This window comes from Labeo rohita, unplaced genomic scaffold, assembly GCF_022985175.1.
Source record: "Labeo rohita strain BAU-BD-2019 unplaced genomic scaffold, IGBB_LRoh.1.0 scaffold_176, whole genome shotgun sequence".
In the NCBI taxonomy this organism is placed as follows: Eukaryota; Metazoa; Chordata; class Actinopteri; order Cypriniformes; family Cyprinidae; genus Labeo; species Labeo rohita.
The window spans coordinates 84,751-101,548 of NW_026127956.1; the positions used below are offsets into that span (position 1 = coordinate 84,751).

The window sequence follows — 16,798 nt, forward strand, 5'->3', positions numbered from 1 at the left end:
GTTAGCTTGCTTATCGTCCCCAAGACCAAAATTTATTGAGCCCATATGTTTTCCTAACAAGGAACTATAGAGCTGTAGTTCTAAAACCCATAAATTCGTGACACTGTTTGGGAATATCAAAATGGCAAATTGTTGAACTATGCTGGTAACGACAGAACTTGTGACCATATTTGGCTAACAACACTTTTGGGAAATGCACCACTCTAGCCTCCACCAGTATGGATCAACGATTTTACATCACACTGCACTGTTCATCATCTCAACAAACTTTCTGTCCAATTAAATGCTCTCTAGAATCAGAAGTGTCTCGCTCCCTACACTATAAATAGACTGAAATTGGTCAGTTGTTTGAAACATTTTCATTATCTATATGTTGAATGGCACGTAGTGCACTATATAGAGGATAGAGAACGATTCAGACTATGTAAATATGCTTTCTGTTGGGGCAAATGAAGTTTGGTTTCGCTTTGTGTCACATGAACCACCACAGCACGTACACACACTCAGGTTCGTCCCAAAGACACAAAGGTACAGAGCAGATTATATGAACGAGTCATCATAGATCACAAAATGCACTGGACCCATTTGAATACTACACAGGAAGCTATATTTTATAGTGATATGGATGAGATTGTGGCACATGAATGGACCAATTTGTAAATGTTAAAATACCTTCTCAATAGTATAGCAATTTCCGTATTCTGACACTGAGATACAGAAAATAGAGCCAGAGCTACATGCATCTTGTATATTGTGGTTTCATATAACCACATGAAGCATCAGTGTTATTGATCTTACAGCATGAGAAAAAACACCTACAGGCAACTCAGTGTCTCCTCTATTTTTTTTTATTTTTTTTTATACAGAGTTTTTGAACATGACCATCATCTCTCTGCTCCTGCTGGCCTCTCTGCTACCTGACCTTCACTGGTGAGATTTATTATATCAAAGCACATTATGCTGATTTGTTAGGAATATTTAATTGGTATGTGCAGAAGAAAATTACTTATAACCCTATCTCACTCAGCTCATCGGATGTGGGTATAGTGAACAGCACTAGAGCAAAACCCCACTCCAGACGGCTGTAAACATGTCTGTGGAGGATTCCTCATTTCTGATAGATTTGCTATGACTGTTGCACATTGCATGATAATGTGACTTCAAATTTAGTCCCAACTGCAATGAAAAGTTAAAATCATTATATCATAGTTTAAACATTTTTGTTTATTACACTAAGACTTTTTTTTTTACAGAGAAATGAGAATCTAACAGCTGTGGTTGGCATGCATGACTTGAAAAAAAAAAAAAAAGAAGGAGGGGTTCTGACCGCATCAGAGTGAAGTCTTACCACGAGCATCCAGATTTTAACCATCGCACTTTCCAGAAATTACATTACGCTTTTGAGGGTAACATTAGTTCAGATACTCTTATTAAATGATTAGTCAGCCTGTCATTTAACAACAAAAATATTATTGTATTACAGCTACAGAAAAAAGTCGAACAAAACAAGATTGTCAAGATAATTTCCATACCAACACAAGAGAGAGACATCAAACCTTATTCTGTCTGCAGTGTCATCGGTTGGGGAAGACTGAGTCTTAAAGGGAAAAATAGCTCACGAAGCAGATGTGAAGATCTCAGCATTACAGCAAAGAGTTGGTAACAGCAGAGACTGACCACAAACTCTTGATTTCTATCTTTAGAAAACCACTTCTCAGTGCACCCAAGCATGTTCATGACACTTTAACACTACAACCTCAAGATTGTCTACAAGCTGGGGCCTAAAATGTTCATCAGTAATATGTTAAGTAGGGCAGCTGCTGACTGTGGAGGCAAGGAAGCAGTTTACCAGTGGTGTGCAATATGTCATCTGCAGAAAGAGTAGGAAGATGTATAACTCATCAACCAAGAATACATTTGGCCTGGTATGAAAGCAGAAGACTTTCTGAGTACTTGTTCAACTTGCAATGAATTTGCAGCCCACAATTAGCAGAAGGAAACCATGCTCTCTCATGACATTACCAGCAGGACACGATAGATTGTCAGCATGGACTTTTTTTAGTCACCTGCAGAAGGGGACTATCTTCTAATCGTGGACCACTTCTCAGACTGAACTTGGGAGATTGAACTGCTTCCTTATTTATCTGCAGAAACAGTCATCAAGCACTGCAAGGCTCAGTTTGCTCAACTTGGTCAGCCAGAACAGGTCAGCAAATCATTTCCTCACCAAGATACCGTAAGTCAAATGGAAAGGCTGAGTTGACTATCAAGATGGACAAGAACTTTCTCTGCAAAGTCATGCAGGACAGAACCCACCCTTCATTGGAGAAACACCTCAGATAAATACATAGTCCACAGCCCTACCCAAAGGTTAATGTCGCAGGGAGTCTCTTCCAGTAACAAACAAGCATCTGCAGCCATGTGTAGTGACTAGGGTTGTGGAGCATCCACAAGCATCCAATCTTTAAAAGACGCACTATGCTGAATTACATTTTGCTTTTGAGGGTAACAGTAGTTCAAATTACTCTTATTAAATGATTAGTCAGCCTGTCTTTTAAAAAAAATGTTATGTTCTTTGTATTACAGCTAGAGAAAGAAGCCAAACAAAATGAGATTTTGACACAAGAGGGAGACATCAAACCTGATTCTGTCTGCAGTGTCGTCGGCTGGGGAAGACTGAGTTACAATGGGGAAAAGAGCAAACGCCTTATGGAAGCAGATGTGAAGATCATGAATAACACAGATTGCACAAATAAATGGGAAGACAAAAATACTCAACCTCACAGATGATGTGTGTCTACGGCCATGGAGGAAGCTGTGAAGTAGGTAAAAACAACATCAATTTGAGACCATCAGTAGTGAGAAGTGTCAGTCATGTGTTGATCTGTGTTCCTTAACGGGGATTCAGGAGGTCCTTTGGTTTGTGGAGACACTGCAGTTGGTGGTGGAAAAGTGATATTGCAATTATTGTGCAATAGTCATGAATCACCTGAAGTGTATACAAAGATTTTAGCATATCTTTCATGGATACACTCCAAAATTGCAAATGTTAAGTGATTTTTGCAATTAAAAAGGATGAAGTATTTGTTTAAATGCTCAATAAATAAAACTATGTAGCATCAATATGTGAAAGTGGTCCCTGTCGTTGCAGCCTTATAAAATAGTAGTAGTTTACTAAGAAAGGATTCAGGTAACCAAAATTACTTCTGCCACAATAATACAAAAGTCGAGTAAATTCCTGATAAAGATACTGAGAAAAGTAAAAAGTCTCAACTTAAAGGGTTACTCCACCTCAAAATGAAAATTTTGTCATTAATCACTTCCCCCATGTCGTTCCAAACCCGTAAAAGCTTTATTCGTCTTCTGAACACAAATTAAGATATTTTTTATGCATTTTGTCAGCTTTCTGACACTCCCATAGACAGCAATGTAATGGACCCTTTTCACAAGCCTGTCATGACGCGTTTCATCAGTCATCATCATCATAAATCCTTTAAAGTTTTTTATATTTAAATTTTTTAAAATATGTATGTACATTTATAACACTATACTTTGTATTATCCCACATTTTCATCAAGTTACAACAAAACTAGTTAACGCTAAGCGAGGGTGTTTTTAATGCTGCGTCTATGGGAGGGACGGTAAATTTGACATTGTTCTCTCTTCTGACTGCGATATCAGTCTTGTTCAGTTTTCTTCCTTTGATTAAAAGTCATGAAAACACTATCATGTAGTTTTTCTTTTGCTATTTGAACAATAAATATATATATATATATGTGTGTGTGTGTGTGTGTGTGTGTGTGTGTGTTATGTAGTTTTTTTTTTTTTCATGGAAATAGACTGATATTTATGGTAATGAATTGTAAAATGTACAAGTACTAAAATGTACGTTGACCTGTGTAATACTTTTTTAACAATCTGTGGCCTGAAAATGAGACCACAAGAACTAGCAAGAACAGCTCAACACTGCAGATGGTGTTGCTTCCTTGTCACTTTCTTTGGTGACCCATGTGAAATTCCCTGGACTCCTATTAAATTGAAAAAAAAGTTTTATTTAAAAAGTTTTATGGTGCCTTAGAGATTATATGTGTGATTATATAAGTGTAGGATAAATTGGTTATTCAATTTCATTATCTATTAAAGCAGAATAGCTAAATGTTATTTGGAACAGGGTTGGCATCTCTGCAATTCCGTAAACTCACCACTAGAGGTCACCATGCCCAGCTTTCTAAATCGGACTTCTAAATGGATTATATACTCAGTATACTCAGCTAAAAAGATACGTCCTCCCACTTTTATTTTTTTTTTTTCAGCTAATTTCTTAATGTGTAAATATTTGTATTACCATTAACTGAGCCATGCATTGAAGTTTGACAGACATTTGATGAACAGAAATTGAATAATGAGCACCTGAACAAACTGCTCCACCAGCACCAGCTGCTTCAAACAGGCTACTACAGTGAATCTCATCCCCATTGACTGCACCAGACTTGCCAGTTCTTGCTGTGAGATGTTACTCCACTCTTCCATTTTCAAGTTCTCAAACATGTCTGGAGAGACACATGCTTATATGTGGTTTGCCATTGCAAAGAAGCTGACTTAAAATACACAATCCTTTTTTTTATAGATGTATATCGGCACAAGGCTGTGTGCCGTAGGTAATCACAGCATGCCGATATGCAGCCATATCTCACGAGTGTGATGTGTGCTATTGCATTTATACAACAGTTTGATGGTACGAGTGTGTAAATACATAAGAAACAACAATGGATTGTCTTTAAAAACGTTGTAAGAAATTATAGTCTGCCTCGACCCAGATTCATTATGTTTAATCTCAGAACCATCTCAGACAGACCACAGCTTCTACGAAAGGAGCAACTTCATTTACATTAAGGGTAGTAAACTTTAACTGTATAAAAGGTTTGAGCTAAGGAATGTTCTGGGTCCATTCCGACTCCGTTGAACCCAAGGTACAACATGCACTTTGCCACTGCTATGCTGCAATAAACATCTTCATCAAGATCTTCTACGTCCTCTTCACTTTTTCTTACAGCGTCTTTTGTGCAGAACTACTTCCTTCCGTCATGGATTTAAATCTAAGTTTGACAGTTTAACAGCTGAGCCCAAGCCTCCTTTACTAATTCAAAAACATCACTTTAAAACTAGTAACAAAAGAATATTGAGTTACTTCATTATTGTCTTACTGTTTAAAAAGCAGCGTATTATGTGTAGTAGAGTATTATGAGAGAGAAATGGACACGAGTGTGATTACCTGAATAATAATACAGTATTACTTTTTCAGCTCAATCTCATATTCACAATAAAACATTTGTTTTAATATTCGCTGAGAAAAGTGATATCTTTGTCGTAAGTTACTATGCTTTGTTGACAGCGCTGCTCAGTACATTTGTTGGCTGCATCTTACAAGCAGTTGTTGAAAGTACAGAAGTCTTTATTGTTGACTCGTAAAAACAGTCCTTGTCGCCATCTGATGGTGGAATAATAACTAAAATCACCATTGCGGACACACTGTTTCTCAATACTAGATACTATTATTAAATACCACTATTATTTATATAAAATATTATTTATCGAATAATAATATTTAATAAACAACAACAGCCATCATAAAAGTTGCTAGGTATTTCAGTCAAAAGTACAGGCAGTGCTCTGATATACAGCACTGAAGTTACAAAAATGTAAAGTGATAAGATTTTGCCCTCAGCCAAATCTATTTGCTCTGGAACAAATAATAGATTAAGGAGACCAAAGACTGCATGTTAGATTTACCCGAAATTAAAACTATATCTCATGAGACATCAGAGTCAGCGCTGAACAGCCACTGATGTCCTGGAGCTCACATCTTCGAAAACATTAAAGCTAATTTTCAAACAGATGCTATTTTTATTAACAAACTGCATATCTGAAGACTAAACAACTACCCTACCTAACCAGCATATGATGTTTTTTTCCTACAAGAAAATGCAATATATAATTATAATAATAATAATAATAATAATAATAATACATGTATAGTTTCACTATAACTTCATATATTTACTTTAAAATACATTTAATGTGAGTTTTCATGGTCAATTAACAATTTATTCATTTATGTTTGTAAAAATTACGATTCGTCAGTTTCAGTTAGTTTCACCCACAATTATGTTTACGACATAAGGGAAATGTGTCAGTTTTTAGAAAATAATTGAATATCCCATATGAAATGAAAAAATGTTAGCACTGAATCCGGAGTGCCTACAAATGAAACCAGACCACCGGGTGATGGACCATCACATCAGCAAATATACAGTGTTTCATCTGCTAAATAGATGCATCCTTTGTGGAAAGAAACACATAAATGCTGTGCTAGATACTATTCTCCACAACAAACCGCATATTTGCAGGTGCACTCATTTCTACACTCTTCGTTTAATCTCCCTTGTTAGCTCATGTATGAATGTTAACTGATGATTTTTAATTTTAATAATGTATTAGTAGATGTTAAATTTAAAATTAATGTTAATCAGTGCTTTAGAAGTGTTGTACATTGAATATTTGTGCTGTACTCTTAGCAGTTTGATATGCAGTTTTTATACGCTACACATTGCCCACCTGGTTTTATGTAGGCCCACCCACTTAAACATTTCTGGCCTTGCCCCTGATTTGAACACAAAACAACTACATTTTCACCTAAAAACCCTTAAAACTACATTCTGTAACACTACAGCATTATTTACAAAATTACAGTAGATTTGGGCGTCCACCTTAATACTCACTGTGATATAGCAACTGCAAGCAGTGATACAAATTGTGAAACAATTGGAGTTCTGTTGCACTCCTGAAAAAGGCTCTCAGTCAATCAGAATCATCTGCTGTGGAGAAACATCTGACAGACATCTGCAAGATGTCAGTTTGGCATACATTCTAAATCATAAGACATCAACAGAGAATGGGAACGTGACGTCAGCAACGCACGGCATTCTGAGACTTTCGGACATGGACACTACAGTCTAGACTGGGTGGAGGTAGATGTTAAAATTTATATTGTACATTTAAAAACACATTAGGATGGTGAACGCTTGCTGTGATATGAACTTCCATATCTGCTGTCAGACCGGAGTGGAAAACGGATCGAAAATGAAGTGCAAAATTATGCTTTTCAGCTTGAAACAACACAATGGCGAGAGCAGCTCAGTGAAAATAAACAACTTTAAAATTTGGCTTTGTCGTTTGTATTTATTATTTAATACAGATTCACAATTTCCGATGCATTTGAATTTGAAAGTGCTCACGCTATGAATGACACGTTTGGAAATGTAATTTACTTTGTGATATGACTCGTTGCAATCACTGTCCTTTTTCATAAAGCAGCAGATTTACTGTTACAGTCATTTTTTCCGTTTCCTTCCTTTAATTTTAGGGCATAACTACATTTGTGGAGTTGTTGCCCTGCATCATATTTGTCAACAGTCAACTATATGAAATATAAGATGACGTACAGGTCTGGGGGCGGGGACAGTTCATTAACTGTGTTAAAATATTTTGATCGCATTTTTCATAACTAATTAAGTTAAAATATTAAACTGACAGCCCTAATATATATACGAGTTGTAAAATGTTCAAGTACTAAAATGTACGTTGACCTGTGTAATACTTCTAGAACAATCTGTGGCCTGAAAATGCGACCACTAAGATGAGCAAGAATGATATTTACTTATCTCTGTGTTGCTTATACACCACAAATTGGCAAGAAAAAAAAGGAAGAATTATGGGCAGCTCAACACTGCAGATGCTATCGCTTTTCTTTGGTGACACAAAAGTCTGCAACACAGCAAACACAAAGTTTTGCTTTGTGTCACAAAGCCGCAGCGCACACACACACCTCTGCTCTGGCCCAAAGAGACAATGATATGGAGCAGATCATATGCGCAAGTATACAGAGTTTTGTCAGTAATAGCTCACTGTCTACTTTAAACATCACCATCATCTCTCTGCGCCTGCTGGCCTCTCTGCTACCACACTTGACTTTCACTGGTGAGACATATTATATTAAAGCTCATTATGCTGATTTGTTAAGAATATTTATTTGGTATGTACAGAAGAAGATGACCTATAATCCTATCTCTTGCTCAGCTCATGTTCATGGCCTGAAGTTTATTCAAAGATTTCAGCATATGTTCCATGGATACACTCCATAATTGCAAATGTTAAACTTTTTATGATGAGAAAGAATATTGTATTTGTTCATAAATATTCAATAAATAAAGTTTGTGTTAAGCATCAATATGTGCAAGTTGTCCTTATTGCTGCAGCTCCATGTTACTCAAAATATCTTTTTTATGTTTAACATCTTCAAAAAAAGAAAGAAATTCAGGCAGGTTTGAACAACTTGAGGTAGTAAACAGTGGCTAGAGCTCCCATTTGGTGTATCCATTGCACCTGAGGTGTTCAAATGGAAACAGCATGAACTGTTAGCAGGTCTAAAGGATATTGAGCCCATTGCAGGTGAATTTTTGTTGTTGGATGTGGTGACTCAGGCCAGCATGAGAAGAATGATCATGATTTTAAACTTCAGGCCCTGTTGGAGAATCACAGAGAGGTCAAGCCACAACTTACAGTAGCTTTTAAAAATTGCTCCACTGACCCAGAAAAAGTGAGGGCTATCATGGACATTGTACCTAAAGGTGCTACAGAGGTATACAGCATCTCATCAGGTTTGCTAATTATTTAGCCAAGCTCATGTCCCACTTGTTGAGTGTTTGCAAGCCACTGCACACTTGCTCGACACACTTGGCATTGGCTGTCCTTGGCCACATCGATGCCTGTGTTGTGCTATCATGATGTTACTACACCTGTCACAGTACAAAGTGACTCTAACCAAAGTGGTCTTGGGTGTTGTCTTGTACAAGAAGGACAGCCTGTTGTCTTTGTTTCAAGAGCTTTGACCCCCATGAGAAAATTCTAACTCAAACTTAAATTGAGAAAGAATGTCTCAGTATTGTTTTCACTTGCCAAAGATTTCAGCATTACAGCCAAGAGTTGGTAACAGCAGAGACTGGCCACTTCTCAGGTCACCCAAGCAGCTTCAAAGCATGTTCATGATACTTCAACACTACAACCTTAAGGTTGTCTACAAGCTGGGGCCTAAAATGTTCATCAGTGACATGTTAAGTAGAGCAGCTGCTGACTGTAGAGGCAAGGAAGCAGTTTACCAGTGGCATGCCATATGTCATCTGCAGAAAGAGTAGGAAGACGTACAACTCATCAACCAAAAACACTTTTGGCCTGGTATGCAAGCAGAAGACTTTCTGAGTACTTGTTCAACTTGTAATGAATTTGCAGCCCACAATCAACAGAAGGAAACCATGCTGTCTCATGACATCACCAGCAGGCCACGGCAGATTGTCAGAATGTCCTTTTTTAGTCATCTGCAAAAGGAGACTAACTTCTAATCGTGGACCACTTCTCAGATTGAACTTGGGAGATTGAACTGCTTGCTTATTTATCTGCAGAAACTATCATTAAACACTGCAAGGCTCAGTTTGCTCAACATGGTCAGCCAGAACAGGTCAGCAAATCACTTCTTCACCAAGACACTGTAAGTCAAATGGAAAGGCTGAGTTGACTATCAAGATGGACAAGAACTTTCTCTGCAAAGTCATGCAGGACAGAACCCACCCTTCATTGGAGAAACACCTCAGATGAATACATAGTCCACAGCCCTACCCAAAGGTTAATGTCACAGAGACTGAAGATGTCTCTTCCACTAACAAACAAGCATCTGCAGCCATGTGTAGTGACTGGGGTTGTGGAGCATTGTGGAGCATTAAAAGATGCACTATGCTGAATGACATTTTGCTTTTGTGGGTAACAGTAGTTCAAATTACTCTTATTAAATGATTAGTCAGTCTGTCTTTTAACAGTAATGTTATGTTCTTTGTATTACAGCTAGAGAAAGAAGCCAAACAAAATGAGATTGTCAAGATAATTTCAATACCAACACAAAAGGGAGACATCAAACCTTATTCTGTCTGCAGTGTCGTCAGCTGGGGAAGACTGAGTTACAGTGGGGAAAAGAGCACATGTCTCATGGAAGCAGATGTGAAGATCATGAATAAAACAGAATGGAAAAATAAATGGGAAGACAAAAATACTCAACCTCACAGATGATGTGTGTCTACGGCCATGGAGGAAGCTATGAAGTATGTAAAAACAACATTAATTTGAGACCATCAGTAGTGAGAAGTGTCAGTCATGTGTTAATCTGTGTTTCTTCAAGGGGATTCAGGAGGTCTTTTGGTTTGTGGAGACACTGCAGTTGGTGTCACTTCCTTTGGTGGTGGAAAAGACTGCAATAGTCATGAATCTCCTGAAGTGTATACAAAGATTTTAACATATCTTCCATGGATCCACTCCAAAATTGCAAATGTCACGTGATTTTTGCTATGAAAAAGTATGAAGTATTTGTTTAAATACTTCAATATGTAGCATCAATATGTGTAAGTGGTCCTTATCATTGCAGCCTTATAAAATAGTAGTAGTTTACTAAGAAAGGATTCAAGTAACCAAAATTACTTCTGCCACAATAGTACAAAAGTTGAGTAAATTCCTGATAATGATACCGAAAAAAGTAAAATGTCTAAACTTAAAGGGTTACTCCACCTCAAAATGAAAATTTTGTCATTAATCACTTTCCCCTGTCACGGGTCAGGTTGCCTTCCTGGCTCATCCTGCTGTTTGTGTTGTCATGTCTTTTTCGGCAGCTCGTTACCTGTGCAATCAGTGCTGATGTGGGGCTGGGGCTGCGCAGATCACGAGCTGCTTCTCCTCCACCTGGCTCTCATTAACTCCTCTTTATATTCTCCTCTGACTAGTCCTTATTGTGAGTTGTGTTCTGAGCTCTGTATGTTCTGTGCTCTAGCTTTGCACTTACCTCTGTTCTTACCTGTACCGCAGGACTTGTAGAGAGAAGGACTGCTTCTCTGCCTCACGCTTCTCTTATGTTGCTGGTCCTGCGTTTCCTCAGGTCTTGGGCTGTATTCAGCCTGTCTAGTCCGCACTACACTGTTGACCGAAGCTGGATTACCCCAGAGACTTGTTCGCTATTTGGTTCACCATTTTATTTGTTCTGTCCTCATTTGAGAATAAATCTCTCTCTGCATCTAACCCTCTGCATTTGAGTCCTCTGTTATCCACGCCTCGTGACACTCCCATGTAATTCCAAACCCGTAAAAGCTTTGTTCGTCTTCTGAACACAAATTAAGATATTTTTTATGCATTTTGTCAGCTTTCTGACCCTCCCATAAATAACAATGTAATTAACCTGATCAACGTCAAGAAACGTAGCAAGGAGGTTGGTAAATAATTCATGTGACAACAGGGGTTCAACTGTAATTTTATGAAGCTACAAGAATACTTTTGTAAGCAAAGAACATACTGATATTTATGGTAATTAACTGTAAAATGTTCAAGTACCAAAATACGTTGACCTGTGTAATACTTCTTTAACAATCTGTGGCCTAAAAATGAAACCACAAGGACAAGCAAGAACAGCTCAACACTGCAGATGGTGTTACTTCCTTGTCACTTTCTTTGGTGACCCAAAAGTCTGCAATAGTTGTTAAAGACCTGAGGTTTATCGAAGACTTTGGCATATCTTTAATGGATCTGCTGCATAATTACAAACCTGAAATTTGATGAAGTAATCATTTAAATGTTCAATAATACCTTCGTACCTGAATGACATTATGCTTTTGAGGGTAAAAATCTATAGACTCACTTTTTTTTAAGAGCAGGACAAACACTTACTAAACAAAAATAATGATTTTATTCAACAGTTCGTCTCCTTTTGGAGCATATTCCCTGAACACAAATGGCATATGCTGTTGTGTTAGGGGTTGGGGGCCAGGTGGGGGGGATCTTTTGCCCTCATGTGAAATTCCCTGGACTCCTATTAAATTTGAAAAGTTTTATTAAAAAGTTTAATGGTGCCTTAGAGATTACATGTGTGATTACATAAGTGTAGGATAAATTGGTTATTCACAAGTTTGCCTGCCCATCCAGTCCTGATGGGCAATGGTAAACGAACTTGGCTTACTGTCCTTAATGGAGGCTCGAACCTGAGGCTCGGCTTCAGCGCCGAGTTCAACCCCCCATTGCGATATTACCTAGAGGGAGAATAACAGAAATAGAGGAGGAGAAGGGGAGGTAGAGGGATGTCGGAAGAACTGAGGCTCGGATGGTGCAACGAGAGCTGCTTATATAGGCTCGTAATGATGATTGACAGGACTGAATGATTAGGCTCCTCCCGAACCTTCGGTTGGAACTTCATTTCAATTTCATTATCTGTTAAAGCAGAATAGCTAAATGTTATTTGGAACAGGGTTGGCATCTCTGCAATTTCATCAACTCACCATTCCCAGCTTTCTAAATTGGACTTCTAAATGGATTATATACTCAGTATACTCAGTAAAAAAAGACACATCCTCTCACTTTTAATTTTTTTTCAGCAAATTTCTTAATGTGTAAATATTTGTTTTGCCATTAACTTCAACAAATGAGCCATGCATTGAAGTTTGACAGACATTTGATGAACAGAAACTGAATAATGAGTACCTGCACAAACTGCTCCACCAGCACCAGCTGCTTCAAATAGGCTTCTACAGGCTTCTCTGCACCAGACTTGCCAGTTCTTGCTGTGAGATGTTATTTAACTCTTCCATTTTCAAGTTCTCAAACATGTCTGGACACATGGTTATACATGGTTTGCCACAGCAAAGACAATCAAAGAAGCTGAGTTAAAATACACAATCCTTTTTTTTTTATAGACGTATGTCGACACAAGGCTGTGTGCTGTAGATAATCACAGCATGCCGATATGCAGCCATATCTCACGAGTGTGATGTGTGCTATTGCATTTATACAACAGTTTGACGGTACGAGTGTGTAAATACAAAAGAAACAACAATGTAGTGTCTTTAAAAACCTCTTTTGTGCAGAACTACTTTCTTCCATCAGGGATTCAAATCTAGGTTTGACAGTTTAACAGCTGAGCCTGAGAAAGATTTTATTAACTAAAATACAAAGGAATCATGTACAAATTATTTTACCATTATAGTTCTATAGTTCCACCCTATATTTCGCTGGGCAAGCACATCTTGTGTTATTGCAGGGGCCACTGGTGAGGCCATGGTATGGAAAATAGACAAGCCCATATGGTTATTTTTTAGGGCTCCACTAGCAGAGCTATGTCTCACGTTATTTTAAAGGTCCACTAAGAGACCATGATAAGGAAGAACATCGGGTTCAAATTATAATAGAAAAATCCAGGGACCCCCCAATAACTCAGGTTGACATGATTGTGTGAGAAGACTAGTATAAAAAGCTGTCCCTGACCAAGCAGGATCAGTTCTCTATAGAAAACTCAGCTTAATTTCTTCAATGGGAAAGAGGGAAACCACAACAAGCCCAAGCCTCCTTTACTAATTTGAAAACATCACTTTAAAACTAGTAACAAAAGAACATTGAGCTGCTTCATTATTGTCTTACTGTTTAAAAAGCAGTGTATTATGTGTAGTAGAGTATTATGAGAGAGAAATGGACACGAGTGTGATTACCTGCATGTGATACAGCATTCATTCTTCAGCTCAACAAAAACATTTGCTTTAATGTTTGCTGAAAAAAGTGATATCTTTGTTGTAAGTTACTATGCTTTGTTGACAGCGATGCTCAGTTTAAAATATTCTGATATTTATGGTAATGAATTGTTCATGTGCCAAAATGTACGTTGACCTGTATAATTCTTCTAGAACAATCTGTGGCCTGAAAATGCAACCTCTAAGATTAGCAGGAATGATATTTACTTATCTCTGTGTTGCTTATACACCACAAATTGACAAGGAAAAAAAAAAGAAGAATTATGGGTAGCTCAACACTGCAGATGGTATCAATTCCTTTCGTGACACAAAAGTCTGCAATAGTCATTAAAGACCTGAGGTTTATCGAAGACTAGCATATCTTTAATGGATCTTATGCAGAACTACAAACATTAAATGATTGTCAAAATTTATTGAAGTGATCATTCAAATGTTCAATATACTAAACAATATACTAAGTATCAATATGCAGAAGTGGTCCTTATTATTGCAGCCCTATGAACTAGTAGTAGGCTACTGAAAAGATTCAAGTAACCAAAATGACTTCTGACACAATAATACAAAAGCCAAATAAATTCTTGATAATAAAAATCATGATAATCAGAATGAAAATTAAAGTGAAATGTCTAAACTAATCAATGTACAGTGGCCATAAAATATTTTGAGACTTTCTGACACTTAAGTGTTTAAAAATGTATGAATTTCATTGGATTAGATACATAATATCACACCAAGGTCCCTCTACTGTCCTTTTTTTTTTGTTACTGTTACCATAATTATCTGCTGCCTGTAAACCATTAGTGTCTTGATGCATGTGCAGTATGCTTTATTGAACGAGGATACAATATAGATTTGTACAGCATTCAGAAAAAAAGGAAACACACACACAACACCTGTGTAAAGTTGGCTTTCCATTCATATTTAATGATATTTGTGACCCTGGCCCACAAAACCAGTCTTATGTTGCACAGGTATATTTGTAGCAATAGCCAAAAATACATTGGATGGGTCTGATTTATCGGTTTTTATTTTATGCCAAAAATGATTAGGATATTAAGTAAAGATCATGTTCCATGAAGACATTTTGTAAATTTCCTACCATTAATGTATCAAAATGTAATTTTTGATTAGTAATATGCATTGCTATGAGCTTCATTTGGATAACCAGATATTAAAACAGTTGTATCTCGGCCAAATATTGTCCTTTCCTAACAAACCATACATCAGCGGAAAGCTAAATCTCAATTTTTGAATTTCGAAAAGTTTACACTTATGACTGGGTTTGTGGTCCAGGGTCATATTTATGGTTATGAATTGTAATGTATTCAAGTACCAAAATGTATGGTGACCTACTTAATACTTTAAGACCAAACCATCCGTGGTCTGACAATGAGACCACAAGGATTGAGAGAGAAAGAAAGAAAGAAAGAAAGAAAAAAAGAACGATTTATTTAGGGGAAACTCTGTGTCTCCGGCCACCTTTAAACTCTATTTATACAGTGTTTTGTCAGTGAGAGCTCACTGATTTTCTTCATCATGACCATCATCTCTCTGCTCCTGCTGACCTCTTTGCTGCCACACCTGACCTTCACTGGTGAGACTGATTTACTAAACTGCATATTGATTAATCTCTAAAAGATGTATTAATCACAACCAAGATGTCAGCATATTTTCTGGATTTTTGCTGATGCCTTAGTAAGGTGTTTCTTGTAGGGTGAATAAGATGACTAACTGTATCTCTCTCAGCTCATGTGAATGTGGGTATAGTGAACGGCAAGGAAGCAAAACCCCACTCCAGACCTTATGTAGTTTCTATTCAGGATTCCTCCTCATTTCTGACGAGTTTGTCTTGACTGCTGCACATTGTCGAATTGAGTAAGATTTTAGTTTAAAATGCAAAAATTGACTAATTATCGAGCTTTTAGAATAAATTATAGTAGTATATTGCTTACAAGGTTTGTCATTTCTAAAAGAATACATAAAACTGTGTAGAATGTTATTATTTCTAATACTTTCTTTCAACAGACATGAGATACTGACAGCTGTGGTTAATGCACATACCCTGAAAAAAAGAGAACAAGGAGTCTGTTGGCATCAGAGTGAAGTCCTGCCACAAGCATCCAGACTATAGCAATGAAATGCATTTGAATGACATTTTATGCTTTTAAGGGTAAAAATCTGCACTTGTTTCAGTTCCAGAAATAATATGTTAAACAGGCTTAAGCAGGCACTTTAAAACAATAAATAAACCTCATATTAAACTGAGAAAATGATATAAACTGTCTTTAATCATATGGATGATGATTAAATCTGCTAATAAGGAACATTTTTTTAAATTACAGCTAAAAAAAAAAAAAAATAGACCAAGCAAATGGTATGATTCCGTATCTTGACTATAATGTTATTGCATTACAGCTAGAAAAAAAAAAAAAAAGAAAAAAAAAAAAACAAGAACGTCAAGAAAATTTCCATACCAAAACAAGAGTGAGACATTAAAGCTGATTCTGTCTGCAGTGTCGCTGGCTGGAGAAGCCTGCAGATTAATGGCTCAGCGAGTGATCGTCTAATGGAGACGAAGGTGTATATAATGGACAACTCAGAATGTGAAAAAAGATGGGGAAAGAACTAGTCAGTCTCAAGGATGATATGTACATATGGCTTTGGTGGATCCAGCGAAGTATGTACAAAGCATAATTAACAAGGGATAATAGACTTGTTTACTGAGTTTTAACTGTAATGTGTTTTTAAGTAATGTGTTGATTTGTGTTTCTTCACAGGGGGATTCAGGAGGTCCTTTGGTTTGTGGAGACACTGCAGTCGGCGTCACTTCCTTTTGTTGAATGAAAAGCCTGCAATAGTCATGAACGGCCTGAAGTTTATACAAAGATTTGTGAATGTTAAGTAATTTTTGTGATGAGTGTATGTGTAATGAATTTGTGTAAGTGGTCCTTATTACTGCAGTTTCATTTTAGTCAAAATATTATTTTTTATGTTTGACATCTTCAGAAAAAGAAAGAAATTCATGCAAGTTTGAACAACTTGAAACAGTAAAAAGTTGCTAAAGCTCCCATTCGGTATATCAGTGGCACCCAAGGTGTTTAAATTGAAAAACAGCATGAATTGTTAGCAAGTCTAAAGGG

General features: G+C 37.1%; 1 pseudogene; it reads left to right on the forward strand.

The window, feature by feature from the left end:
* Window positions 1–881: 881 nt before the first annotated feature.
* On the forward strand, window positions 882–16,498 carry LOC127158889 (granzyme G-like; annotated as a pseudogene).
* The last annotated feature ends 300 nt before the right edge of the window (window positions 16,499–16,798 follow it).